Below are 27803 nucleotides of genomic sequence, written 5' to 3'. Positions count from 1 at the left end.
GCCACTCTTTGAGTAAATGAGCGATATGCTCATTTTATGCAAATATGTAAAAATATGCACGATATGCAAAATATACACAAATTTCTGGGACTAATTCGTTTTATTTTGTGATAAAACGAGTTTCTGTCTAATCAGATTTTCTCTACGACCATCCTAACCGTATATGCATTTGCACAGGATTCCGCTGTCTAGTTATTACCCAGCAAAGCAATCATACCGACATCGAAATGAAATCGGTACGAAATTCGGATTCGAAACGATATCTTAACGAAAGTTGTATGAAGTGGTTGACATAATTTCGGAACGAAAACGGAAGAAAATCCGTGGAAAATTCGGAATGCGAATTTTTTCTTCCGAATTTTCGTACAAATTTCTGAACGATTTTGAATAAATGTCGTATGAAAATCGGATGTATCTTCCAAATTTTCGTACAGATTTCTGAAAAAAATTTCGGAATAATGTTGTATGAATAAAGAAGGAAAAAATCTTTCCCTGACGCCTCTCTTTTTTTGTAGATATAGTAGAACAACGTAAACTTGAATTATTATATGCTGCATTTATATTTAAAATATTTAAAAATTGAATATGCGAATTTTGTTTGTTTTTCGACAACAAACTAAAATGAAACCAACCCCGTGCTGTTAGATATATACAAAAGGTACCGAAATCTATCTTATCTTCTCTAATTATGGATTTATTTGAGTTTGTTCCTTTAGTTCGAAGAAGGATACATTCTGATGACAACTGGATCAAATCTAACTCTATTACCTATGCTTGTTCTATGCGTGACTTGTCAATATAACAAGAGCAGTGAGTCTTGGAAAGTGTTTTGCAAATTTCGCAATAAGGCGAAGTCAGTAATTCGGCGTGAGCGCAGAAAGTTTTATTCCAAAAAATTTAATGCTATGGGCTCAACAGCTCTTTGGCGTTTCCTTAGAGGATCAGGATGTCTAGGCGGAGATTATATAAGTTTTGACATTGACGTTAATGCTGTAAATGCTGCGTTTGTTTGTACTAATTCGCTAACTCGTGATGTCGATTTTCCGGAATTTGCTGAGTCCGACACGGGATTTTCCTTTAGCTGTGTTTATTATGATGATATCGAAATGGCGCTTAGTAAAATAAAATCCAAATCCATTGGTGTAGATGAAATACCTCTGGATTTCTTGAAACTAATTTTTCCTTATATTTCAGATTATGTTTTAGACTTAATTAATTCCATCCTCATGTCTTCTGCCTTTCATTGACAGTGGAAAAAAGCTCGTGTTATTCCTATACCTAAAGGTAACAGCTCCGACGATCTCAGACCCATTTCTATTCTCCCTGTGCTGTCTAAAGTGTGTGAGCACATTATGAAAAGCCAAATGTTGTTGCATATTAACCAGTTTTTGTATAATGGCCAATTTGCTTACCGCAGAAATCACAGCACTACGGGATTATTGCTCTATATGACCGATATGATTAGAAATAGCTCTAACACTAATGCTAATTCTGTAGTTGTATCCTTAGATCTAACCAAATCATTTGATTCGATTTCTCACCATGTATTGATTCGGAAGCTCAAGGATGAGTTCAACTTTTCTAGAACTGCTTGCTGCAAACTCATAATGTCTTACTTATGCGACAGATCGCAATTTGTTTTCTATAATGGAGAATCTTCCACGCTGCTTCCCCTTACCTGTGGCATTCTGCAGGGTTCAATATTGGAATATTGGGTCCTTTGCTTTTTGTTCTGTACGTCAACAGTATTGCTGAATGCTTTAGCGATGTTAATTGCACACCTCTTTTATTTGCGGATGATATTTGTCTCGTTTTTAATGATGCTGGAGTGTCTGTTAGTGCCTTTCAAGATGAAATTAATTGTTGTCTTAGTCGCTTCCGGGATTGGTGCTTTGAAAATGCTCTTTCAATTAACGCTGATAAGACAAAAGCTATTCAATTCGGAGTCACTCTAATGACCTCAATATTTCTCTAGCTCAAACCCCGATCAGATTTGTAAGTTGTCAGAAGATCCTGGGAATTATTTTAGATGATCGACTTTCGTTTGAATCTCATATTGACTCTATTCAGCATAAAGTTGTTTGTACTATTCGCAGATTATATTCTACTAATATAAACCTTCCTTCGTGGGTTAAAAAAAGACTGGCTGCAGCTCTACTCATGCCGCATGTTAATTATGGCTTGGAAGTGATTACTGGTACGATCGACCGAAATTTGCTGATTTCAACTCAACTCTGTCGCTAGATTTGTGTATGGTGGGTTGTCGGGGACATATATCTTCTCATGTTGAGAATTTTCTGGGAATGGATTTCGAACGGTTTGTCTCCTGTAAACTATTATATGCGTTTCACAAAATAATTAAGACTGGTACGCCAGCTTCTTTAGCTAACATGTTTAGCTTTAGCTTTTATTGCTGAAACACACAAATCTTTATACCAAGAATATACAACTCTACTTTTGAGAAATCATTCTTAATACGTGTTGCAAGATTGTGGAATTATTTACCTGTTGAACTGAGACTTTTTTCACATTCCAATAATGCTTTTCGGCTAAAATTGTTCAATCATTTCGGATTTCGACGTTAATATAGACTAACTTCCTATAAATGTTTTTTTTTTCGATCTTTTGCTTTTACTATATTATTATTATTATTATTATTATTATTATTATTATTATTATTATTATTATTATTATTATTATTATTATTATTATTATTATTATTATTATTATTATTATTATTATTATTATTATTATTATTGTTATTATTATTAATATTATTATTAATTTTTTTTGTCTTGCATGACATTAGCTATGTTGACATTTTAATATTATAACACTGCTTTGGGTAAATTCTATGGTATCTAATGACTTCTGTCGTGTTTGGTTGCACTACTGCAACTTGACGTCTACCTGGCTTATTGTACCGAGAAAATGTTTGTTGCTTTTAGCCATTGTTTGCTGTATTTTTCTTTTTTGTTATGGCTGGGGAGCCAATTACAATTAAAGTCAACGAATTTTTATAAATTGAGTTTATAAGTAATTTCTACTTGGAATTTAATATAGAATACTGTTAATACTAATTATTGGCCTTGGAGGCTTTTGCATTATTATATGGACTAAATAAATAAATCCAAAGAAATCTGATCGAATTCCAATTCGAAAAATCGTATAGAAATTGGAAGGAAATCTAAATTGCTTCCGAAATTGTTCAGATGTGTCGGACATCCGACATTTGGTTTGCTGGATAGTCATACAGTTCAGAAACGAGTGAGAAATATTTTTCCACGTCTGGAAATAATATTAACGAAAGACGTACTAGACTTTTGACTTGTAACATCGACAAAATAATGCTTTAAAAAGGAATATCGTCACCATAAATGCAGGAAGACGTAAATGCAAAAAAAATCAAAATTAGTTTTTTATTTAATCTCATACATAAAATACATGCTCTTGCAAAATTTCAAACTTCTACGTTTAAAAATAACGATCCTATTAAAGAAATGGCATTTCGAAAAGTGGTATAACATTGCAAGGGCCTAATTATGAGATTCGATACCGAGTTGTTTCGAACCGAGTCACAGTGCGAAATTTGGGAAGTTTAGTGGAACTTTAAGGGATTTTCAAAGAAATGAAATTTATTAAACTTTTATTGAATTCGTTAGCTAAGTACTCCACTGCAAATGGTCCATACTCAGTTTGCCGATTTACTCCACGAAACGGCTAAAAAATGCACTTCAAGTTGCACTTTTGTTTAATAATTTTTTTTTTTTTTTTGTAAGAAATGTATTTTTGATTCATTAAAAAAATGGAGTGGCGCGGACAAATGGTAAGTCAGTATGCCATGATTTATTTTTCATAATATTTTACAAAATAATTATGATATTTTACACTTAAAAAAAATGCAAAAAGCCCTTATTGTTTTCGTGCAATTTTAGTCGGAAAGAAGTGATTTTTTGAAGTTTTCAAAATTGTAATTTTTTATTTTCCGTGGTCATTTCAAAAGCGAATTACGTACATTCACGTGTTAAGATATATATAATCTGAAATATTGGATTCTCCTCTGTTCACAAAGCTACAAAACTGGTGCGGTATCGCGCGGTCTTTGGAGATATTCAAGATTTTCTAAAAAGACTTCGGGAATTTCATTCAGTTGCATTTTCCAAAAGTGGAAGGTAAACGCGACAATGAACGCCATTGTTGACTGTGTTTTGAAGAAATGGAGTCACTAATTCTAACAGTGATAATTTCTGTAAAATTAAGAAACATCTCGCAATTTTTAATAGTTTTGACCTCTAAATGTTGGTGATTTACATATAGTGCAACATTTTTAGATGCTGCGGTACAAATACCAAAATACGTTAAAAATTGTAATGCAGTGCAGACCTGAACTTGATCTTAAAGACATTATTAACAAAATTAATGGTACAGACCTGCTGAATGGACCAATAAACATTATAGATACAAATGAAAACAAAAAAAATTGACATTTTACTCCTTAATAGATATGTAGGGTTGTGGGGCTTCACCCAGAAGTGGACCTATGTTGACAGCTTTTGTGTGAGGAGGTTTTTTATTCGCTAACATCTTAAAATTTACATTTGCATCAAAATCGGCTGCAATTTTTGTCTTTAACCCTTAAAATACCCAGTATGAGGGAACCCGGCATGTGGGGCTATTCCAAAACGCGAACCTATATTGAAAATATTTTGTACATAAGTTTTCTATCCGCTGAAAACTCAATATACCAATTTGCATCAAAATCGATTGAAAAATGAATGTAAAACGTAAAAACGGCAGCCACCGTTACATGACCGCTACAGGAAACCGCGGGTCTATGTGGCTCAATTTGAGTCCCACACTCTCCACTAATACAAGAAACATTTGTGCAAAATTTTAGGAATCTACACCTTTTTCTTTAAAAGTTATTAGTAAAGTTCCGCTAAAGTGTTCATATTTCGCACTGTGCGAGTACTCGAATTTGGTATGATAGCATTCTATATCGAGCAAAATTATCGATTTATCGGTAAAATATTTGCGAGACTTTAGAAAAGAAAAGAAAAAAGAAGTGAAATGTGCAAATTGGTCGTTGCTTTCGTTTTATAGAAAACAATTTATTGGCAATTTGGTCGTTTTAATGAATAATAAAAAACTTCTTCAGTCGGTATATCCCTGTACCTTGAATAATATGCATATGTTGTGCAATGCGGTACATACATTGCCAAACTGGGCCACTTTTTCTGGGGTATACAGACTTCTTTTTTCATGGCATAGAATTTTTCATCTGGCCTTCAGAATTCCTATTGTTCTTTCAATGATGCATCTCGCAGAAGGGGGCACTTCATTGAATTTTGACTCATCTGATCCCTCCGCAGCATTCCTATAAGGAGTTATGCGTCATGGCTCAAGAGGGTAACCGGAATCTCCTGCAAAAAATAGAATCCGATAAAAAACAACTGAATTAATAATTTTATACAATAAAACATACCAAACAGCCAACCATTTCTAAAATTATTGTTGGTGTATAACTCTTTCAACAATCGTGGTTCTGAATGTTTCCAAACAAACAATTCGTGAGCAGCTCCGCCATATTTGGAGCATATAGCCAAAATTTTATGTTCGTGGTCGCAGATCTATAACCATGTAAAAGTGTAACAAAAACAAAATTTTTATAAACAAAACTTACTATCATTGAGTTAAGGCTGTGATATCCTTTTCTATTGAAGAACATATATTCGTTTTCTGTGGGTTTCTGCAGACCAAAATGTGTTCCGCCAACACATCCAATTACTAGTATAATGTTACGTTATCGAATGATATATTAAATGAAAATTTAATATACGAACCTCCCGGAAATCCAAATTTGGTATAAAATAACTCCTTGCAAGCACTCTATTGTTCCGGAGAAAATTGGATGTGTTGTGGGCATAGCTTTTGCTCCAATTGATTCACAACATGCTTCACAATTTTTGTCGTGGTACTCTGGCTCAAACCTAAGAGGAAATCATTGCCTACGGTGTGTTGGAAACCGCCGCTTCCCAAAAGAGACAGCGTTGCTGCCAGCTGCAATGTTGGTGGACAGATGATGAAATTGTTCCCTGAAATTGCAAACACGAAAGGACATAATTAAAAGCCTCCTTCGTCAGCCTGAATCTCTGTCAAAATCTACAAAGAAATATTTTTATACAATTTAAATTAATACATTTTTAGATTTCATACTTCAAAATACATACTTACGAGTACACAGCTTCTGGTAAAGACAAAGGTGACAAAGGTTCACTTGGTGTACGGATTTGTGTTCTAATTAAATTAACATTTGTTTCATCTTCTTCATCAGAAGATGATAATAAAAAAAGCACAGAGGGTTCCATTTTATTTATTTTTTTCTTAAAATATCGCGCCAAGCTGCAATTGCTTTTTAATATTTCTATTTGACACAAACCACCGTACATTTATTAAGGTAGATGCATCAGCAATCTGTTATAACAATGTCAAAAAGATTTTGCAATAATAAATAATTTCGTACATTTTCGTAGCACGACTTCATTCCGAAATTATTGTTCAATTTATTATTCAAACAATTCAACAGATATTCAATACTTTTCATTCATAATTTTGTTTTTGTTTTTATTTTCGTTTTAAGTTAAATAATTATTTTTGGGGTCTACCTTTATGAATGTTAATGATATCATACAGTCGATTACCGGTTATTTTTCGAATTTATCGATAACAACGATTTTTCCTTCTCGACCGAGTCCCATCATACCAATATCTTTCCGTGTCGACATTTTATTCACGAGTAAATTCTCGATCGAATCGAATCTCATAATTAGGTCCCAGTTGTTGTGGTAATGACGGATTCCAGATCCAAACGTTTCCGCGGTTTTGGTTTCATTATTTACCCCAACCAGAAATAAAGATAATACCTAATAAGGACCTAGACCATATTGTAAATATCGTAACAATATTTGTAATTGTAAATGGAATGAGCTAATCTACTGGTAAAAATAGGGAAACACCAAAACCTGATTGAAAAATGTATTATTTTAAAGATTTCAGATCTAAAAAATAGTGGGTGGGTCCAGGGTGTCCAAAACCGAAATCGGTTAACCGGTTTTGAGTTAGAAAACCGAAGCCGGTTTTCGCCAAAAACGTAATTTTCGGTTAAGTGAAAAACCGGTTATTTGTGTCGCTTAATATTAAATTAAAATTGCATTCTTGAAAGTAAACTAAACTTAACTAACACAAGGTACGGACAAAGTTGTAAATGTCAGATACCTTTAAATTTGAATAATATTTTGTGTAAAATGTATAGTGGTACCAATCTATGAAAAAACTGCGTATACGTATCACAAGGTAGTTTGAATGTCGTTACTCATACGTTTTTGAATTAGTACAGTAAACTAAGAACTCGTCGAATTTAAGGAAAAAATATTTTTCCGTTTTGTTGGAACAAAAATATCTATTTTGGTTCCAAAAATGTGTTTGTTTTGTACAAGCATTGTAATCCAAACCCAAAAATACCATCTTTTGTTCCGAACATAGAAAACAAAAACAACTTTTGAATTGCCGCAATATTGTAAAAATCGTTAGCAATACCGATTGTGGGAACAATCATAATCTAAATTTTTTACAAAACATATTGTCAGTCCTGAAAACCAGATACTAAATTTTTTGATTTGAGTGTTTATACTTCTCATATACACTATCCACACAACTTTGATATAAATATCGCGTATAATATTACGAGTATTGATGAACGCAATACATGGTTTGCTACTTTAGCTGACAACAAAGACAAACAAAAAGACACAAGCAGCCACCACAACATAAGGAATAATTAAAAACCATAACAAACATGAAAAGGAAAGAAGAATGAAATAAAGAAGAAGAATGAAACAAAACAGAAGCAAATAAAAACAAGAGTCTCATCGTATACATACACACAAAAACAAAGATAAAGGCAGCATGTCATACAAACACCACAACTCACCAAAATTGTTTCTTCAACACGGCATCGAATAGCGAGAGAAGAAAAAAAAGTTTTTGAAGAGAAGAGAGAAATATTGTTCAGTTGACACAAACTATTTTTGGATTTAACAAACACGATTGTTGGATTCACAATACTACATAAGGAATCCAACAATATGTTAACAATACATATTTTGCTCTTGGAATATTGTTGGATCAAACATATTTTTTTCTCTGCGTGTAAAGGGTAACGATAACAAAATGCTTGTTTTTGCCGGCACGATAATTTGAGGTTATCAACGCATGAGGGAGAATCCTTTTGGTTCACACTTTTATATATGTACGGTTTTTTACTAATCTTAGAGCACAATTTCAGTTATAATTTTGCTGTCCTCACTTCGAGGTTGAATGTCAAAAAACATGGATATTATGAGATAATTATATAATATCGAAGTAGTTATACTTAATTTACCCCTTTCCTCACATTTTTAATCAAAAACTTGGTAGATATGAACTCAAATAGAACGTACGTGTTGTTTAAACATAATCCAAAATTATTTATTGGAAGACCTTTCTCTCCATGATTTCCATCTCCTTCATAAAAGTTGGAAACATTAATGGTCCTTGTTATCGATAATCGGGTTTCTACAGTATGTTTTATTACCTCGAAAGACCTGTTCACATAAGGAAAATATGTCCAGTTTTTCTCTATATTTTATATATGCTTCAGTTTTATTTTCGGCTATCAAATAAAGGGTGATCCAACTAGATGTACTTTTTTCAATAGCCTTTTTTGAATGATCACGTGTGAGTCGTGTCATGGTATCATGTTATTTTTGTTTAGTATTGTTTGGCATTTTATCGTGGAAAGAATTACGATTGAACAATGTTTGCAATTCGTTCAACTTTATTACGAAAATTCGCTTTCTTTAGGAATGTGTTTCGAGCGAAGTTTTGTTCAGCTATGAGGCCCGTTTCTGGTTTAATGGGTATGTAAACAAGGAAAGTAGCCGCATTTAGGTTAAGAGCAACCTAGAGATTCAAGAGGTTTGACCACTGGTAGAACCATTAGCCCATATTTCTTCAAAATTCTTCAATGGCAACCAAGATAGCCGACTATTTGATGCTTGAAAATGATCTCGGCTACATTTTGGTTTCAACAAGACGACGCTTCTTCCCCACATGGCATCAATCAACGGATTTATTAAGAGAACACTTCGATGAACAGACAATTTCAGCTTTTGAGACGGTCGATTGGCCACCAAGATCGTGTGATATCACGCCGTTAGACTTTTTCCTGTGGGGATATGTAAAGTCTAAAGTGTATGCGGATAACCCCGTTTCAATTCAGGCTTCGGAGCGATTCAGAGAAAATTGGACTCTAGGGACAGACCGTCTAAGACGTAGACGCGGCCAACATTTGATAGACATAAATTTAAAAAATAAATGCCAAAGAATGTTCTTTCAAATGATCATAAATATTTCCCATTCAATTACAATTATGTGTGTTATTTTCTTTAAAAAAGTTAGGAACCTCTAGTTGGATCACCCCATATTACTAACAACTTCATTGTGTTCTAAGCATAATATTATAGAGTGCCAACTGGTCGATCTTGACCTGCTGCAATATTATTCAACATTTCTTGGCGAGCCAATTCTTGACGTACATTTGTGATAAACCTTTTAGTCTTTTGAGTATTCAGTTAAAACAAAACAAAAAATGTACACTGGGAGAGTAAAAATAAATTTCAAAACTCTTAGATAGGTAAATAACAGTGTATCCATGTTCTCATTAAGCATATTTCAGTTTTGTGTGAGCAATTGCCGGAGGCGTATCTACGCGAATGTGTATAGCGTCCATTGTGTTTTTGTTTTATAAATCATTTAGTGCGTCAATGTTCTTCATGGTGATAGTACGCGACGGACTGATTGGCATATTTACAGTTAATAGATGACAAATCAAATAGCACACAAGGTGTTAAACGCAAAATATATAGCACATTTTTTCGAACGGAAACGTCAATGTCAACAACATAGATCCGGGCACTAGTCGGTCATTATCACAAATGTAAATGCAATTCTGCAAATCCACTTGCTGCTTGCCCACTTTTTTCCATCAGTCGTATAAAAATAAATGAAATCCGATTAGAGTGTGTTAAATGCGACAAAGTGTTAACAAAAATTGAAAGTTTTTACAGCAGTAAATAAGTATAGAAAAGTGAAATATCATTGTGGTAATTGTTGTGTTCTGAAAATCATCACGATCACAACAACTGTAAACAGGAGCAGAACGGAAATACTTCGAATAAAAGTGAAATGTTTGTAAGTTAACGAGTCCGTGTCGATTTCTTTGTTAACCGTCAACCTATATGTGTGTATATTACGTATGTATGACATTCTCGACTTAATAACGCAATTTTGAAGAATCTTCAAAAACGGACATGAAAGCTACGGTAATTATCAGATACTGCTAACTGATTTATCGATAAGACACAAATGAAATAAATGAAATGAATAAGTCTATAGAATCCCAAATTTTCCTGGATTTCTAACGTTAAAGTTTTACCCAATTAAGCACCAACAAATGTTTGATTCATTTAAAACACACTATTATTTAGATTAATTTCCTCGTATGTATACCTATTGGAGTAGGGTGAATATAATTTCATAATATTTATACTTAATTTAATTTAGCTTTTCTTTTATCACGTTTTTCATAACTCTTCACTCATTTGTTATAAGTGCATATTTATTGAGTTCACTTCGTTGTTAAATGCACTTGCACTTTGAATATTGCTGTTGTTGTTGTTGGAGGTATCACATTTCATTCATGAGGTAAACGAAGACACCATGACAAAGATGAAGACAATACAGTAGATGTGGGGAATAAAAAAAAACTGCAAAGAAAAAAACTTCAAATAGAGATAAACGACTGTGTCGACAACAGGCATTACTCAAGCAAAAACTAGACTGTCGTGTTAGTCATCGAGATCGTGGATCTCAGTTTTCGAATTCTTTTTATGAATGCCGTACCAATTTGAAATGGTAACAGTGTCACAAAAGTATTTTCTATCACCGTTGCCTTTTGATGGCAACTTTTAAGAAAAATTGATTTAAAACATTTAATTAACGGTGCGAAATGTTTAGAAGGTGACACTTCTTTGTAAAGTGCAGTTAATTATACTTTTGAAAGTGAGATCGTCGATCGTTCAAAGCTCTTGTAATTTAATATGTTAGCCTGATAAGTCGCACATCCTTTGAGTAATGTTGCGGGTCCTGAGATGACGGGAACTAAAGAATCTTTCTCGAAACAGACAGTTTTCACCAAAAAAGGAGGAGATTTTTTAACATTAAAGTGCAAAATGTTGTAAATATTTGCCGCATTATTTGGTAGTCGTAACTTTTCATTTGAGTCCACAAGTTTTGTTTTCTTGTTGAATAGCGTCTTGTCCAAACTTATTACCACTGTGCCCCAAATAAGCTGTAGTCCACAGTTTGGCTAGTAGCAATCTTTTAGCACGATCTTCTGACAAGATTATTAGGTGGTACATTCATATTGTTTTTAAACTGAAATGACCTCTCATAACTTCTAATATATTTTAAGTTTAATTGTTTTGTATATGTTATGTCCATATACATACCTATGTAATAATTTTTTTCTGCATGCATTATGAAGGTAGGGATGAGAATATGAAAAAAACCTCAGCTGCTAAGATGAGTGTATAATGTCGGTAACACCGCAAATGTAATACAAAACCCGGAGGAAGCTTGTCATTTAGGATTAGATGAAAAGGTAAAATGAAAACATTAATTATGTAATAGGGTGGGCGAAAATTACATAAGATGCGGAATTGAGAAATTATTTACACTTCAAAAGTGAACACAAACTTTTTCTTGACACAATTACATACAAATCAGCAAAAGTAAATATGTCAACCAATTTATTTCTAAGCATGATTCAATTACCAACCAAGTGACCCAGTAAACCAAGCTGATGTCTTCTTTTGCTGTTGAATACAGTATAATCTCAATAATCCAGACACCATGTGTTTGGGCAGTGTCCGAATTATCGAATTTTCCGCAGTACCGAGTAGTAAAAAAAAACACATAATTTTATATTTAAATCATCTCAAATAGCTGTTACGAGTATATAATAACAATATATTAATAATAATAATAATAATAATTGTTCCACAAACATCCCAGAAGGGACAAGGGAGACTTCTCTTATATCAATGAATGCATCCCGATTCATATTAGCTCAATGATATGGGTCCTACTGTTTATAGCCGAGTCCGAACGGCGTGTCTTAAGACACCACTTGTAGAGAGGTTTTACATGGCTGAAATACTCAGGAAATGGCGCCAACATGTTGGATGGCCGAGTAATCGAACACACGACCTTCTGCGTGCAAGGCGGGTGTGCATACCATTGCACCACGGTGGCACCCAACATATTAATTGGTATAATAAAATTCATTGTTAATAAAAATAAATGTATGATTTATCATAAATTTTACTTTAAACATAAAAAAATTATGCTCTGTTCCAAAATAGCAAAGATCTTAAAGTATTGCTTTTTTGTACTTTTCCTTTTATAAATTTGAAAAGTTTTAACAATTTTGTATACGGGAACTGATTTTTGGAGTTACTGACAAAAATCGGTAAAATTAAAACACAAAATTATGAAAAATTAATTAAGATTGACTGCACTCTTGATATCGGTAGGACTTAACGCTATCTTACCGAAAAACTTCGTTAATTACAGAAATTATAAGCATTTTAATTTTAACTCGAAAACTGAGCTACAGAATTCCACTGCAGATATGTGTATGTAGGGTGTATATTATTCTCATTATTTATTATTGCCCAAAAGTCTTAATTAGAACGGTCAAATGAAGCAAAGCGCACATTTTAGAAGTATAAATATATGAGTGTCCGGATTATTGAGGTAAAAAATTGTGTGATGTCCGAATTATAGAGTCTATAGGGTAAATAATTTGGGTGTACGGATTAACGGGTGTCCGGATTATCGAAACTATATATATTTTGTGTTAACAAAGTAATAAACTGTTTTACAATTCAACCAAAAGTAAACTTATACAATTACTTAATTTTAATTTTACCAATATTATTTCATGTTTTTATTCTTTTTGGTGCATTCCTCGCTACAAAAACTTTTGACATAAACATAGTATCATTATGTTTTTACTAAAAGTTATATTCAGGGCAATGACGATTTAGCGGGATTTAGATTTTATTAGTATTCAATATTAGATTTTCGTAGAAAACAGCAATGGCAATCTATCGCAGCATTTATACATTACAAATTGATATTCTTCAAAAATGTAATACAGTATAATCTCGGATTATCGAATTGTCCGGATTACCGACATACATACATATTTTTGTTTAAATTATAAATTAAGTAAAAATTTTCTCTATAATTATATTTAATTAATAAGACGAATTCGTACATAAATGAAATGAATAAGTTATCAAAAATTAGAATTTGAAAAAATACCGTGTTGGGATTTTGACTATTTTAAGTCTGAGAACAGACTTCAGTGCACCTTTCCCCAATGATATCATCGGAATCGTTTACTTGTGTCTACTGTCAATAAGTTTTAAGCCTTCCCTTTTTAGATAAGTGTGGCGTAATTTTTAGGAAAACGTTAACGCCGTGATGCAGTGGTAAGCTCCCGCCTTGCACACTTCGATTTCCTGGTTAATGTTGGCGACATTTCCTGACCAATGTATCTACAAGTAGTGCTGTAATATTCGTAATATCCTTCTATAAAAAGTATGTACCATATCGTTGAGCTATTATGAATCGGGATTTGATATAGGAGACGTATCCCTTGTCCCTTTGGAGATACCTAATTTTCGAATGACTTTAAACGTCAAGATTTGTTACCCGGAAGAAAAATAGCATTAGTGGAAAATATTGATCATAAAGCTCGATTTCCAACGAGATAATAATACTAAAATAAAAATAATAAAATAATACTAAAAATAATAATAAAATAATACTAAAAATGACTTTCGCCTAAAAAGGCAAAATTCTCAAAAAAAAAAGGAAAATATTCTTATTATCTATTATTGTTTAGCCTTGAAATATTTACCAAATAAAATTTGGAACCACATTTATAAGCTTCAGCCAGGCATTTCGTCTGCTAGAATAGTAAATCGGCAAATTAACACTTTTAAAAGTTTTGGGCCTTTTGCAGATTTGTATGTTTAGAGAGTTACTCGTTCCTTACCAAACTTATGACCTGCTGGCGTTCTTTCCAAGTAAATGCAGATTGGTCTGCAACACAAACACCTCTATCACATTTTCATGTAATTTTGTATAAAGGCTTGGGTAGAAGACTCATTCGGGCGCTTTTCTTCACAAACTAAACCAAGCTATCGCTAATTAGAACCTTAAAACTCTGTACAAAGTTATTGCGTTCTTGGCTTTTTAAGGAAATTGCAAACAAATCGTACTCAGCACTTCGCATTGTTTTATGTATGTCCACAGTCTTACAAAGAAGACCTTGAATTGCCTTGTAATATGGTCTATTATAATCCTTGAACACCAATTGAATCAGAAATATACAAATATCCGAAACTTTTCCCCCTATATTGACGGTAATGACCATTATACGAAAACGACGTTGTTCACAGTGCAAATTTCATGCTTTTTGGTATTACTTATATTATGATGCTTTGGTAGCTTTGGGAGCAGGTTTGTAACAGAATATTTCACATTTCTGATTCAATTGTTGTCCAATGATTATATTAGACCATATTAGAAGACAATTCAGGGCATTCTGTATGTAATTTGCGCCAAGAATTCCGCAGAATCTATTAACTTCCTGAGAAAAACGTGCATTTATCGACACCCAGGAAGGTATATTATGCACAAGGACAACTTCAAAGCTTTCTAGGACCTCATGATCTGCAATCTGACACTAATATTGTAGTTTTTATAAAGTAAAATACCTACACGCAAAAAAACGGCCACTCTAACATATGTCCCAAACATATTTTGCAGCAAACATATATATGTTTGCAACAGTCCCAAACATAATATATGTTTGGGTCTGCAAACAAATATATGTTTGGGTGCAAACATATATATTTGTGTGCAAAGATATTTATGTTTGAGTGCAAAGATATATATGTTTGGGTGGAAACAATTTTATGTTTGGGTGCAAACATTTTATATGTTAGGGTGCAAAAAAGTACAAACTCAAAAGGCACAAAAAACACACATTCACAAGTGGGCGCTTACTGAGAGCAAAAGAGCGTAAAATTCAATGTAAAACACTTTGAAATGTGTGCTCACTTGCTCTCAGTAAGAACTCACTGGCTATCTCTATAGCAGCGTCGTCCATAATATTTCCATCAATACTACAGCATATGTGTATGCATTGGTGAAAAAAACAACAACCACATGATATTCATAGTTTGTTTATTTACACGTACACTGTACGTGATAGAGAGACGCAAATGCAAAAACAACTCAGTGGGCGCCCTCACTATACTTCTTTGCAAAGACAGCGCGTCTCTGCTCTATAGTATACATACAAATGTTGAGGTTGTTTATTGAAAGGCAAAAGAACAACAAACACATAGGTACATACAAAATTCCAAAGAAATACATAACACACTTTAATAAAAGAAAAACTGATTGAAATAATTTGTAAATAGTCACACTTTTAAAAAGGAAAAATATATAGAAACGTAGTTGAACACTTCTCCTTAGTTGTGAAATAAAACAAATTGTCCTCATAGTTGAAATCATCAGCGGGGAATCAGCATCTAGAATCAAATGATTATATAATGTATTAAATAAATATGGATATGCCATATTTCAAATATACGAGGGCAGTTCGGAAACTTTTTAGCCTAGCGCAAAAAGCGCGGTATAAACAGAAAAAAGTTAAGTGTTTTGGAAACTTCCATCTCTGTTATGAACACATGTTAAATTTTGTTTCGATCTGGCAACTCCTTCATATAGAAACAGGTGTTCAAAAAAGACGCATCCGAATTTTTTTTACAATGGAAAAATTAAAAATGCGTGCTGTCATTAAATATTTACATAAAAAAGGTTTATCGGGACAAGAAATTCATAATGATATGGTGAATGTGTTAGGTGAAAGTGCTCCTTCATATGCAACAGTAAAAAATTGGGTTGCTTAATTTTAAGGTGTTCGTACAAGCATTGAAGATGAACCACGTAGTGGACGTCCAAAAACAGCAACAACAACAGAAATTGTAGCCAAAGTGCATGATATGGTATTAAATGATCGACGAATAAAAGTGCGTGAAATTGCTAATATCATGGGCATCTCAAATGATCGAGTCCATTTAATTTTGCATGAAGAACTACAGATGAAAAAGCTTTCTGCAAGATGGGTGCCGCATTTGCTAACAGTCGATCAAAAACGCATAAGAATGAACATTTCTCAAGCTTGTTTGGATCGTTTTAAGCGAAATAAAATGGATTTTAAGCGTCGTTTCATAACTGTTGATGAGACATGGATCCACCACTATACTCCAGAGACAAAAGAACAATCCAAACAATGGACTGAAGCTGGAGGAAGTGCCCCAAAGAAGGCAAAAACAAATCAATCGGCTGGTAAGGCTATGGCAACGGTTTTTTGGGACTTCAAAGGTATTTTATTGATTGACTATCTGCAAAAGGGTAAAACAATAAATTCAGAGTACTATTGCAACCTTTTGGATCAATTAAATGTACAAATTCGAGAAAAACGTCCTGGCTTACAACACAAAAAAATAATTTTTTCATCAAGACAACGCACTAGCGCACAAGAGTGTTTTAACAATGGCTAAAATCAACGAATTAAAGTACGAGTTGCTTGACCACCCTCCTTATTCTCCTGATTTAGCTCCCAGTGACTTTTACTTGCTGGCAAGCGTTTTACCTCAAATGAAGATACAATTACAGTTGTAAACCACTATTTTGAAGTTTGAGGAAAACTATTTTAATCAAGGGATAGAATTGCTAGAAAAGCGTTGGACTAAGTGTATTAAAGTTTCAGGAGATTATATTGAAAAATAAAAATATTTTTGAAAAACTAACTATTCTCTTTCATTGATAGGCTAAGAAGTTTCCGAACCGCCCTCGTACATACAGTATCGGCCAAAACTAAAGCACCCTCTCAGTACATTTTTTTTAAATGATAATTTTTTTAAGAAAACAAAGTAATACATTTATTTTGTATGTTTCTATTTATTTATTTATATCTTTATTATTGGAAAACACAATAATAAGCAATTCAGAATTTAATAAACAAAAGTTAAAATTCAAAAAACATTTTGGGTTGCAAATATAAGCGGACAAAACTAAAGCACCCCCCAAGTTGAGGTACAACAAAAACTATTGAAATCAATATTTTGTTGCGTATACTCTATTCTGGATGACACAAGCACATCTTTTAGGCATAGATTATACTAAATTATTACGGGCAAAATAATTGATTTTCGGAAAATTTAGCTCAAATCCTCAAAATACTGAAAATCGGAAGTTACCGCTATATGGGGGCTATACCCAAACGTGAACCCAGGTCCACGATTGTTTGTGGATATGTTTTGTGACCACTGGGAACGCTAAGTACCAAATTACAGCTAATTTAGTAGGAAAGTGTGGCTTAAATACCCAAAATACCGAAGATCGGAAGGTAATGCTATAAGGGGGCTACACCAAAACATTAGCCGATATTGTTCATATTCATCCAAAAATGATGCTACAGCATCCTCTAGTCAAATACTAAATAGCTTAGGTTTAAAAATTAGCAAAAGAACGATTCACAGAAGAACTGCAGACGCCGGCTTATTCAGTCAGCAAAAAAAAACCTTGCATATCGACTAAAAATGAAGGAGCCCGACTGGAAGACCCATTTGAACTGGAGTAGAAAAAATCGAGGACTGTGCGGTTTTCCGATGACTCTATGATTAATTTAAAGTAGTCAGATGGTAAAAGGCGTGGGCCAAATTGGCAACCGTTACATCCTAAATATTGCAAATACACTGTAAAACATGGAGGCGGAAGGGTTTTTTTGCTTGTCGTCGGCTGAATAAGTCGGCGTCTACCGTTCTTCTGTGAATCGTTCTTTTGCTAATTTTTAAAACTAAGCGATTTTGTATTTGACCAGAGGATGCTGTAGCATCATTTTTGGATGAATATGAACAATATCGGCTAATGGTTTTGGTATAGCCCCCTTATAGCGGTACCTTCCGATCTTCGGTATTTTGGATATTTAAGCCACATTTTCCTACTAAATTAGCTGTAATTTGGTACTTAGGGTTCCTAGTGGTCACTAAACATACCCACCAAAAATCGTGAACCTGGGTCCACGTTTGGGTACAGCTCCCATATAACGGTAACTTCCCATTTTCAGTATTTTGGGGATTTAAGTTAAATTTTCCGAAAATCAATTATTTCACCTGCAATAATTAATAATTTAGTATCCTCTATGCCTAAAAGATGTGATTGCATCATCCAGAATAGAGGATACGCAACGAAATATTGATTTCAATAGCTTTTATTGTACCTCAAATTGGGGGGGGGGGGGTGCTTTAGTTTTGTCCGCTTATGTTTGCGACCTACAATGTTATTTGAATTTTAACTTTTGTTTATTAAATTCTGAATTGCTTATTATTGTGTTTTCCAATAATAAAGATATAAATAAATAAAAAGAAACATACAAAATAAATGTATTACTTTGTTTTCTTAAAAAAATTATCATTTAAAAAAAATGTACTGAGGGGGTGCTTTAGTTTTGGCCGATACTGTAAGTATGTATGTAATTACCAATATTAAATGCGATTTCTTCCTTATCCAACAATATAATTCCATTCAACTTTCCGATTCAATTATAAAATGTATTTGGCATTTAATTTACTAAAAAGCACAATTTCTTGAAGAAAACACAAAACACTGATTTATTCACGCACTTTACCGTCTTGACTCTACAAAGGCATCTAAAACACTGAAGAAAAAAAATATAATTCATATAATTTCTTCTTTTCTTCTTCGCCTGCTTAGTTGGTTAACAACAACAAAACAAGAAACGCACGTGTTTGTCGCATACATGCCACCAAAGCCCCCTTCTTCGCTTCTACGTCTTCTATTATACAATACACACAACTCTTCATTATAAAACAGCATTCCACAGCCGCGAGAGCACTATTATTACTCTCGTTGACAAACATCCTCTCTCCACCCATGAAAAAAATGTTCTAACATAAAAAAATATGTTTTACCCAAACATTGAGATATGTTACAAAATGTTGCAAACATATATTTGTTTGCAACCGGTCCCAAACATATATTTGTTTGGATCCAAACATATTTCTAACATACATTTTCCTGTGTGTAAAAAAGGAAAAAAATCAGCGAGGGTCCGGTTTAACGAACTATACAAGAAGTCTGGCATTACATAACGGCATTTAACCCCCAAATATAGTTTTACTTTTCTACAAAATATCTCAGATACCCAGAGACATTCGCCAAAACAATGAAATGTATACATTTTGCTGCTAATTCCATAAATTGTACGATAATACTCATATTTCCTTGGGGCGTACGTAAACATTTGTAACTATCACTTTTTGGTTTTTGAAAAATTTACCGCTATTTATATTATAAAATATACTTTTGTTATATTTAACCCTTTGTGGCCCGATGTTGCCTGTGGGCAATTTTGCATGTTTGTGTATGCGTATTTCCCACACCGTTTGAGATAATTATAAATACAAAGTATGTGTCGGGAGATTGATTTCAGAAGAATAAAAAAATGGAAATTACTTTTAAATAAATAGCTAGATTGGCGAAGTTATGCTTGTTTAAGTATAAGTAGTCGAGTACAAATTTGGACATGAAATATTTTAGGGATTTTATAAAATGCCGTTAAATGTCAAACGAATTGAATAATTGCAGCCAAATTTTTTTGAAAAATCTTACTGAGATGTTGGTCTAGCAAAATAAAAAGCACACATACAATTTACAGTTCCAATTAGTAGTTACAAATTTTTGAAATTTAGAAATTGCCTGTGGGCAACGTTGGGCCATTGTGGTAATAAATTGGTTACATTAGTGGAAGTCGAAAATTCTGGTTAGTTGTATTCAATGAAATACAAAGGGTAATTGGGACATTCGGGATTGTGAAAAATGTTGTATTTATATTGTTATTTGAAGATTTGACTTAAATCAAGAGGAGATTGACACAGTTTTTGGTGAATGTACATATTACATGTTAGGAATTTGTATGATACCAAGCGAATGTCTGTTCGAATATCGATGATGATAATTTTATATATTGGATGAAGGTCAATATTATCAGGTTTAGAGTGTGCATACACAAGAGAAAATATTTTTCAAACGCTTCTACTCTGAAAAATCTCAATATGAGCATTTCAGGTTATATGAACACTACCATATACGTTAAAATTGGATAATTTGTGAACTATATATGATAAATAAAGACCAATTTTCCATCAATTTTCTTCTAGAACTAAACAAACTCATCACATTATGCTTTTTCACATCATGAATAATGAAAAATATAACGATAATAAAAAGACTTAAGAAACAGACTTTGTTAATTTTTATAACCGCAATGGCCCGATGTTGCCCACAGGCAATATTTGGCACCCCCCAAACCACAAGGAATTGATAAGAATTTTTTGCATAAATGACTTATTTTTGCGACTATTAATCGTAATTAATATGAAAAATATTTTTATCCCTACGGAAAAAAATTCGGGGTTCAAAGGGATAATATTGTTTATTAGTGAGAAGAAATAAAACTGTGTACTCCAAGTTTCATAAATATCATTACTTATCCTAAAACCCGATATTTATGTATGTATACTTTTGTAAGACTGTGTATACTCAGACCCCTCTTCGAACGCAGCTTAAACAATAGGAATAATTTGTGCTCACAAATATCAATACAAAAAAAAAAAACAAAATTACTACTGCAAAAATAATAAAAGTAACTGAAAGTAGAAGAAAAATAATGAGTGTCCGGATTATTGAGGTAAGACAATTTCCTTGTGTCCGGATTACAGTGTCTACAGTGTAACTATTTTAAGTGTCCGGATTACCGTATTACCGTTGTCCGGATTATCGAGACTATACTGTTAATTAAAAATTGACCTATAACAAAGAAATAACTTCAAAAAAGTGAAAATAATAATAAAAATATAAATATCTTCCATGAGTGCCACCCGATTCATAGTAAACTCAAAGATTTTTACTGTTTACTCCGAGTCCGAACGGCATGTCTTACGACAACACTTGTAGAGAAATTTTATATGGCTGAAATACTCAGGAAGTGTCTCTAACATTACACTGAGGGGTATTTTGCCACCGTTAAAATTTTTATGTTGGCTGACCTTGGAATTGCAAGATTTGCAAGGTGGGTACTATTGCACCACGATCGCACCATTATGTTGTAAATTCTAATAGCAAAACTCTCTTGCATGCGTGTGATAACTTACAAATGTGATTGATTTAAAGCCCAACCGGTGGTAGCTGATTTCGACACTCATGAACCACTTGCCAAAAACAATTATAAGCATTCCTTGCACTTAAAAAATAAGTATGAGTATCACTTGCCACTCAAAAAATTAGTTATCTAAAAATGGATACTTTTAGGCAATCGCATATGCTTTGCCAAGTCGTTTTGTGCACTCAATTATATTAACCAATCGATTATCTAATGCTCACCGAGAGAGTGAGAGCAAAGATCACAAAAAAGATTTGTACTGTTTGTAGTTTTGTATGTGCTTTCACTAGTTGAGCCACTTGACAAAATATCTACGATTAGATAGCACTTGCAAGTTTTGTATACAGTGCAAAATACGATGGACTCTTATTTTATTCTTTTCGCACAAGCAACGGCAGTGAAGCGACGCAAGAGTTTTTTTGTGGTGGTGGAAAAAATACTTGAGTGCAAGGAAACATTTGTATTAAAACGCATAAGACCCAAAAACAATTGTTCTCAAGTGGCTTATAGAGACAAGTGGCTTAGTGATAATCTCTGCCCTACACCACACTGTGGTAAAGCATATAATATCTATGTGCATTTGTATGTAACATGCGTAAGGAAATGAGATACATATTTCTTTTTAGGGATATAGCCATGTACATAAAATAACTTTCTGAGCCGAGTTCTGCATGTCCGTTCGCGTTTGTTGTACAAATCGTCTGAAAATTGGGGAAGTTAAAAGGAAGAACGCTATTGCTTTTGGTGAGAACCGATATAGATTTGGATATAGCTCTAGCTATAGAAGTCCAGAAAATCAAAAATAGACTTGAAAGAAACTATAAAACGTTAGTACAGTATTGAACTAGAGTGTTGGCTGTACTTGATGGCAGACCGTAATAACGGTACATTTGAAACATATATTTTTACAATGTTAATTATGACCAGTTTTAGCTGCAAAATTTCGATAGAATATATAATTGCGGAATATTTTATATTTTTTATATATCGTAATGGTTTTTAATTAAATTAAATAGCTTTGTAACCAATGAGTGATTTTAATTTAGACGTTTCGGGCTAAATAAATGTTAGGTCCATTTCTATTAATTTCTTCGATTTAAATAGGTTTTAGGATGGAAATTACTCGAGTTTAGATTTATTTCTTTCTTTAATTTTTTATGTATCATGTCTAGATTAAGGTCATAAATTCTTACCAGCAACTTTTGGTTTTATATAAATTTTTGTGAAATATTTGGGAAGGAAACTTTTTTAAGTTTGACTCATATAAAACTTCGGGTCATATAAAATCAGATATCACTTGGAATTGACCACAGCATTACAGATAAGAAAATACAAAATGAAAAAGTCCGCGCTATGGTTCTCATGATATGCGTGGAAACAGGAAAATTAATGCAGGGATGTGTCTCCAAAAAAACTGTAAAATACAAGTTTTTATTACTAAAAAGTGCAGAAAGGGTTTATATTGAACACAGATTTCAGCCATTCCGGTTGGATGATTTGAGCGAAATTTTAAACATACCGAAAATTGGACGGTATCGTTCTACGGGATCTATATCAAGGCGTGGACCTGTACCACAATTCTCTGTAGGAATATTTTTTGAGTTTAATGAAGATCTATTATCTCCCAAAAGTTGGCATTTGTGTCACAGGGTATTGGTAAAAAAAGTTTTGGTAGGTATGTTTTGTGATATCTTCTTTACCTTTTGTGATATCAAAAACATATTTTATACCGTTAGAAGACAACTAGTGAGAAATATAAATCCCAATAATTCGCATGAAAAAAGCAATTACAAATGTCATATTAATATTATGAAATATGTAAGGGCTGGGGCGCCTACGCCATGATAGGGGTGTGGTGGGTTATTGTTAGAAATTTGTCATATTTAACTTAAATTATTTTTTCCATAGATGTACCATACTATAATGTACCATACTAAACGTATCTTGTTTTAGTAATATCATGATTTTTGTACATAAATTCAAGGTACCTAGTTCAATTAAGTACTACAATCTGGTTCTTTTGTGAATTTTAGAATCATTTTTGATTATGCAATAGAAAACATGTTCCTTTTTCGCATAATGTTGATATTTAAGGAAGAAGTTGGTAAGTTGCAGTTTTAGAGTGCGTTGCATAATGTTCCGTATCGATGGCGAAGCTGCCCCATGGGCATGGCTTCGCCACTTTTTTTCACATTTTGTAAATTCTCAAAAATAATATTTTAAAAACAAAATTATAATCATTTATATATCAAAACTTATAGTCAAGATATGCTTATATTTTTACCAAAAATAATATTTGAAAAAAATTTAAGCAAAATCACCTGATATTTTAACGATCAAATTATTTTAATGCCAACATCAGCATTATGGAATAGGAGTCATAGGAATTTGAAGTGTCACGAAGAACTGTACCCAAATTTCAGTAGATGTTCAAGTTTATTTTGCACAATCTCTTTTCTATCATTCGTGTTTCATTAGTTCTTTATAAATCTAACAAGAAACAGTCCGTCGTACTCAAATTATTGAAGAATGTGCTATTTCGGTGAATAACTTCAAACTGCAGAAATTTTGGGTTTTTTGAAAGAAAATTTAAAAAAAAATATATAACGGAACTTTATAGATGCAGCACTTTTTGTTGAAATATACTTCATAAGTGTACAAAACAAGATATACAAACATATCCCAGGATATTCGACGAATGTCAAATAAAATGAAGTAACAAATAAAAATTTGAAATGTGCTATTGAAATGAAACGGAGTGTAAGTATTTTAGAACATTTTCGATTTTTTTTGTTTTTATTTCATTTCCGATATTTCGACTATCTTGGGTAGTCATCATCAGGGATTTTTTCAATTGTTTTGCATCTTTTTGTTATCAATGTGCTTCCGTTTCTTCATTCTCCTCTGTTGATATTAACTTTCCAACTCAACTAAAAATGTAATGGTGTTGTTGTACTAAAAGTCTAATTATTAAAAGTAAGTCACCTGTTTTAGTCGTTGTCGGACATAACAAAATTGAATAATCTTACCCAGCTAGATGTGGTGTATGGACAAGAATTGAGGTGCGGTAGTGCTACCTATGCCATTGTTTGTCTGGTCATCATTTTGTTCATCCTGACAATGTCTGTCTACACCGAATATGGGATTATTTGGATTTAGTTCCTGTTCGTTTGAGTGTAGTCTACAAAAAGTGTCTGCTTGTCAAGAGTTTTGTTTGAATTTCTTGTCACTGGTACCTGTTTTCTTAATGCTGCTATGTTTGTTTTTTTTTCATCTTTTACTTTTGGGCCGAAGAGTAAAAGTGGCAGTGGCAGCAAAAGAAAGTGGCAACTGTGCGTTAATTAAACAAACATGGACTAGCTACGAAAGTCGACTACATCATAGTATCGACAGTTTGAAATTAACATAAACATTTATGTTTTGCAACTGCACCAATTAACATTTTTTTTTCATGACTGTCAGTTTGCTTGCCTTATTACTCTGCAGTTTTGTTGCTGTTTGTCTTTATAACGACGACAAAATTAAAGCGAAATTATCTTTATTTTGTTCATTAATAATTGTTGATATGATATGTAACATCAGCAGTAAAAAACAACAATAATCTCTCAATGCACATTCATTGATGAACTTACTTACTGGAAATTGGCGTTTTCGTAATGGCGATGTCAACAAACTCTTCGTTTCTTTCATAAAATCAGCTATGATTTAATATTTTCTTTGATACACGTGCATAAAGCGCCGCAATAAAGTTATAACACTAGACAGCATTTTTCATATAAATTTATGATTTTGTACATATGATAAACGTAGGATTTTATTAATCTATTTTTATCGATATGGCTATATACACTACCGCTCACTTAAATAACACCCCCCATTACAATAAAATTACATGGAAATAATTCGCTACAAAATTTGTATATATAAAACTTTGGCATTTGTCCTTGTTTGGAATAAGTCGGAAAAATTACAGGCCCTAGAAATATCTTCTTAGATTTTAACGTCAGTTTCCTTAATTATAGTGTCAGTTAAGCAGATCGATTTAAAGCACGAAAAATATTTTTCAATTTTGGGAGGAGGTACACGGCGAAGTGGTCGAACTTACAGGGTGTTTTTGTAAAAATGCTTGCCTGTCACACGAACCGTTTGTACTAAAACGTATACGTTAAAAATTTGGTTCTTGTAAAATTTTACGAACCATTCGTTTTTATCTGAAAGCTTTCGTCTATTTCATAAAAGCTTTTATATTTCAGGGTTTCCATGATACTTATTTTGTGAATTTTGCATAGGCATATGCACGTAAAATGTGTTACTTGATGGCAACCCCGATAAACAGATGAAAAACAAAAAATAAGAAAAAATTTAATCAAATTTGTCCAAAAATAATTGTGATAATATGAAGAAACTGATGTACATATACGCGTGTGCTTCTATGGAAATAAATAAAATTGCATTCCCTTCCAGTTTTCGTGTGTTTTGTGCCATTTATTACTCTAATTATTTAATTTTCATTCAAAACGATGGGTCTTTTCCATTCGTTTATTTTTGACGTATCCGTTCGTCTGATTTCGTTACGAAAACCAAAAAAATTACGAAAATAAAAAGCTTTCATTTGTTTGTCACACGAATACAAATGTCAACCGCTATGAAAACCAAATTGTGTCTTCGTTCATGAAATCGACGAACGAATGGGCAAAAACTTTTTACGAAAACAGGCTGTTAGAATTTGTTCTTAACTTGGCAAAAATATTACGAGGTGCCTTTTTGGACTAAATCATACGTTATAAAGTGTATGTACACTCGTTAGTATAAATACTGATGGTTTCACAGAAAACTGCATAAGACAAAATTTTTATTAATTTTCTGATAGAATTTTCGAAACATTTACAATCGATAAGAAGAACTATACTGTTTCATCAAAACGGTCCTATTCATGTCAATAAACTGTACATTTGCTAAAAATTTCGAAATTGTGTGTGGAAGGTATCCGAAGGAGTGGTCCGCTTAGTCTATATTTAAGTGTGAAAGAAATATTAGCTTCGTTCCAGAACTAAAAAGTTTTTACACATTTAATACATTGTGTAAAAATGCGTTCCCGTACACCAAAAAAGTTGCAAAATGTTCACAAATTTGGGCGAGCAAAAATGTGCAACATGTTTGCCGGCTTCTGATTGGTTGATTCGCCGACTTTGAAATTTGTTCCAGTTTTTTTGACGTTTCTGCCATTTTTCCGTTTCCGTACATTTTGGAAAAATTTGTATGTGGAGCTCATTTTCGATATTATTCACCCCTTTAAAAGGAAGAAGGACCAATAGAAATCCGTTGTGAGAAAAAGATGATATCGCTCATTTACTCAAAGAGTGGCATAACTCAAAAAATTCGTTTTCTGAGTTAGCAATTTCTATTTTGTTTACGACTTCTACTTTATCTTGTGTCAAATTTTCATACTGATATCTCTAAAACTCGTCGAGTTACATCTCATTTACTAAAAGTTTCGTATAGTTCAACACAAAAGTTTTTTGAGTTTGTGAAGCACTAAATCACTTCAAATTATGCTTGATCTTGCACAGAAATTTAGCACTGATATCTGGCTATCTCTTTGCAAAATATGGTCCCAGTAGTTATTTTAGTTTTTGTGTAATAATCTTTTTAAGTTGGGAAGTCAAATTTCAATCGTCAACTTAAAACGCGTTTTTCTCGAAAGTCGATTTTTTGAAATGCGTCACTCTTTGAGTAAATGAGCGATATGTCCGTTTAAATTTGAAAATGTAAGAAACTTAGATTTTCACTACTTTTACCGTTATAAAAAATTAAAACGAAGTGATACAAACGAACTAAAGGCCTTGTCGTTGTCCATGGATCCCAACACGATATAATTTTGCATCAGATCGCTTAAATATTTTTCTGGTCAACTTTTGTAGCACAGTGTCATTTATCGACATTTTTCGAAAAGTTTGCACATTCTCAAGGCCAAAACCGCCTGAAGGAGCGTTCCAATGCTTTTGCGATGTATTAGAGAGTTCTTAACTACTGTCTTGGCTACAATTGTTGTCATTGTGTTCGATCGGAAATCTCAATGGTTTGGCTGTTATATGCCAAAATGTCCAAAAAACGTGGATCAAAAACTTAAAGTCAAAATCGGGAGGCTCGATTTTCACGATAGACCTATGGTCTAGTAGACTTTTTTGCTCAGTTCAATCCTAGGAATAAGAAACGCAAAGGGCCCATTAAGGTTTTTTCCTTCCGTACAAATCGCCCCGGCCTAATAGGGGTGTTTACACCTTTCGGGCTGTTATCTCAAGAAGTATGG

The 27803-nt window shown here is 33.0% G+C and overlaps 2 protein-coding genes across 51 annotated transcripts in view; one reads left to right on the top strand and one right to left on the bottom strand.

Moving 5' to 3' along the window:
• The window catches only part of mrj (DnaJ heat shock protein family (Hsp40) member B6 mrj), a 119409-nt gene that overhangs the window by 73404 nt on the left and 18202 nt on the right, over positions 1 to 27803 (top strand). Inside the window, exon 1 of one of the 50 annotated variants that reach the window (XM_073991309.1) lies at positions 9775 to 10290. The exons of 46 other annotated variants lie outside the window; for them this stretch is intronic. The gene's annotated coding sequence lies outside the window, so the exon portion shown is untranslated. Of the gene's footprint in view, positions 1 to 9774; positions 10422 to 27803 lie in introns of those variants that run through there. 3 more of the 50 variants (XM_073991305.1, XM_073991340.1, XM_073991333.1) reach the window with 3 other exon arrangements.
• Positions 20153 to 27803, bottom strand: part of LOC141406160 (uncharacterized) — a 402688-nt gene continuing 395037 nt past the window's right edge. The window contains exon 2 of the mRNA XM_073991293.1: positions 20153 to 26209. The gene's annotated coding sequence lies outside the window, so the exon portion shown is untranslated. The remainder of the gene's footprint in view (positions 26210 to 27803) is intronic.

The sequence above is a fragment of the Musca autumnalis genome, unplaced genomic scaffold (genome assembly GCF_047663935.1).
Source record: "Musca autumnalis isolate F117 unplaced genomic scaffold, ASM4766393v1 scaffold_5, whole genome shotgun sequence".
In the NCBI taxonomy this organism is placed as follows: Eukaryota; Metazoa; Arthropoda; class Insecta; order Diptera; family Muscidae; genus Musca; species Musca autumnalis.
Note: the sequence above shows the minus strand (reverse complement) of the source record. Positions and strands in the feature narration are given on the sequence as shown.